Here is a 3,466-nt window from a genome sequence, read left to right as displayed (position 1 = left end):
CAGGTTGCCTAATGTCATGCCTCATCTTGGCTTGTGCACTTTCACTGGCCCAACCACTACAGCAGCGTGAACCCCGAGTTCCAAGCTCATTGCCGCTCTGTCTTTATGGATATTGGGGTTCCTGCAAGATACACGATAAGAATGCAGGCAATAGCTGGCTACAAGGCGGTATTCCGTTCAAAGATACCGTATTTTCGCACGTATAACCCACACCGAAAGTGCAAAATTTTTAGTGGCAAAGTTGTATTGCGGATAATACGGGCGTCTTTTCCTTTAGTGCAGCTTCACGGTAATGTGCGTTGCTCCATGAAGCTCCTACGCAGTAACACTGACTAAGCCCTTCCATGGCAACGATTGTGCAAAATATACAAGGACTAGGAAGGAAAAAAAAAGGACGAGTGTGCTCTAACAACTGAATTTCATTAGTGCATTGTGACTTTCACCTTGGAGTCAGTGTATTCTACCTGCTAAATATATGCTTTTTTGTCTAAATAGTAAGTGATGTGTTGCTTGTGCAGTAGCTTTGGTGCAGCCTTTCCTGTATCAAATGTGCGGGGAATATGCGAGTATTTTTTTTTTTCTGGCGGGCTGAAAGTGGGGGTGCAGATTATATGCAGAAGCGGGTTATGCGCGCGAAAATACGGTAGGTGCAAGCCTCGTACTTCCCGTGAATGCAAAACATTAAATGTGTCGGTACGCCGCAAACCACATCTAAACCGACCTTAACCCTTTTGGCTCTGGTGGTGTCAATTGACGCCATCGCCATCACATAAAACTTATTCTAGCGCGTGGAGAACGAAACGAAAACTGCCAGTTTTGGAAGGAATTGTTCTTCGCTGATGCCTATTGCAAAAGATATCACTGTTTCATTTCAGTGGAGCCCCAGACTACGAAGAAGCAGCTCCGGTGCAGACGAAATTACGACATTGAGGCTGCAAAAAATGGCGGTCCGAGTTCTATTCCCAAGCTTGTAAATCTATTAATATGTGCATTAAGAAGCTTGTTTTTTGTTTGTAGGTTCGTGTGGTCATGGAGTTTAGGAAAATATGCAAAAGTGATGTCTCTGCTCGACATAAAATTTTTAATTGCCAGATGTCCTAACTGATTGCCTGATTAATAAATCTGCTAACTGATTGCCGGAGTAATAAGTCTGAAATTACTTGCACTTCGAGCTCTATTTTTTGTTTAGGGGCTTATGAGCCTAAAATTTAAGAAACCATTGTTTTGCTTGAAACAAAAAAATCAGGGCTGAAAGGGTTGAAGATACTAAACCACTTTTATTTACGAAAAGAATGCGTAGAATTGAGCTAATAGAACAGTCTACAATTAAAAAATTCATGGGTCTTACAAAGAATATCAGCAGTGCTGGGGCTCTACCCAGGGCGTTTGCTCCAAAACCCCTCGTGCTACTCCCTAGCTTTCTGAGTTTTCCTTTTTTAACAGCTGAGCGCTTTTAGCAGTTGTATGAAAGATTATTTACAATATGTCCACAGCTACCACATCCTCCATAAGCGGAGCAGTAAAATGCCTTTAAAAAAAAACTCCCCCCACCTCCCCGAAGGGGATCGTGCGGGAATGCGAATGCATTGGGTGCACCGATGAGCAGAGGTCGGCAAACTCACTCATGAGTCCACTCACTCAGACTCATTTGGACTCAAACTCACGCGTGAGTTTGAGTTTGAGTGAGCGCGAGGCTAGTGTGGCATGGTGAGTTTGAGCTTGAGTGAGTTTGAGCCAAGTGATCACGACTGAGTTTGAGTCCGATTGAGTTTGAGTTCATTTTGAGTTCTGAGTACATTTTGAGTTTGAGTCCATTTTGAGTTCTGAGTACATTTTGAGTTTGAGTCCATTTTGAGTTCTGAGTACCATTTTGAGTTCTGAGTACATTTTGAGTTTGAGTCCATTTTGAGTTCTGAGTACACTTTGAGTTTGAGTCCATTTTGAGTTCTGAGTACATTTTGAGTTTGAGTTCATTTTGAGTTCTGAGTACAATTTGAGTTTGAGCTCATTTTGAGTTCTGAGTACATTTTGAGTTTGAGTCCATTTTGAGTTCTGAGTACATTTTGAGTTTGAGCACATTTTGAGTTTCATTACATATTGAGTTTTGAGTACATTTTGAGTTCTGAGTAAATAGGAGTTTTAAGTCCATTTGGAGTTTGAGTACATATGAGTAGCCTAGCAGGCAGCTATGGTTCGCTGTTAAGTTTCATGCGTCACTGTGGGCTCGGAATTCAAGTTACCTGCGGGTATGTCACCAATCGCGATCTGCATGATCGGTTGGTAGGGAGGTGGTGTCTGATTTTTTTTAGTTTCTTGTTGAATTTTTGTGGCCATAAGCACTTGCTGTATATATACCTAATTTTCGCGGCTGGGCGCGTGAGTGATAATTGACTGGTGAGGTCATAAAAAAGGGTTGTCTTAACTTTTCCTCCTGACGGATCCACTAAGAGCGTGGGAAAGGGTGGTGGGAAAGCACACGGCGGCGCTGGCGTGCTGGTTGTTCGCCTGCTACTGTTAACGGCTTGATATACTGCAAGAGACGGCGGACGCAGCCGCGCGAGGACTGACCAACCGCGCGGCGGCGGTCTCTTCCCCACTGCCGAGCTCCGCGACAGAGGGAGGCCAACGCGAAGACGACGACGTGGAGTGGGACCCGGAGCCCCTCCTCACATACGGGGAGGTGCTGGAGTGGTACCGGCTCGGCCGGCGCACCGCTCCGGCGCCCCACCCGGAACTAACACGACAGCATGCAGTGCTACTACGCCAACTACAAACACAGTCAGTGATCACGCCGGCGCTCGCGCGTCACGTGTGCCCGGACGTGTACGCCAGTGACGTGTGTAGTGTGTGCGGGCAACATCGCGCAACTCTGGCCCACATCCTGTGGGACTGTGCAGTGCACCCCGTGGAAGCTGCCGACATCTACGGCCGGCTGCCGGACACCATAACGAGTGCCGTATATTCGACGGACCTGGCCGCACAAACTCTAGCCGTCCAGCAGCTCGAGGCTGCTCTCGCCAGGCAGAAGCGGAGCGAGTCGCAGACGGGGGGGAAAGGGACGAACTCCCGAGTACCTTTCGCGCACCGCTCACGCCGACGCCGGCGGGGCCTAGTCCCGAAGACGTCGTGAACGTGGGTGGGATGTGGAGGCTCTGCGCATCCCGACCTCCCACTCCCTGCTGGCCATAAATAAAGTCTTTCTCTCTTCTCTCTCTGATATACTAGGGGTCACAAAGGAAGAGGTGAGAGCCGGGGGGAAATGGGGGCGGGGGCTGTCCTTTCTACTGTTTCAAATGAATTAGCTGAATTGACTGGGCAGCGCCCCTTAAGACAGAATAATGACCACATTAGATTGGTTGAAAAGTGAAACTGATGAGGCTAAGGCGTGTGAGGTATCAAATGAAAGGTCTGGATTAACGGAATCACGCGGGGTAAATAAAAAAAATGCTTCCTGATTGTAGTCATC

Source organism: Haemaphysalis longicornis, unplaced genomic scaffold (genome assembly GCF_048455015.1).
Source record: "Haemaphysalis longicornis isolate Haplotype H1 unplaced genomic scaffold, Haemaphysalis longicornis Haplotype H1 scaffold_12, whole genome shotgun sequence".
Taxonomy (NCBI): Eukaryota; Metazoa; Arthropoda; class Arachnida; order Ixodida; family Ixodidae; genus Haemaphysalis; species Haemaphysalis longicornis.
This window is presented reverse-complemented; position numbering follows the sequence as displayed.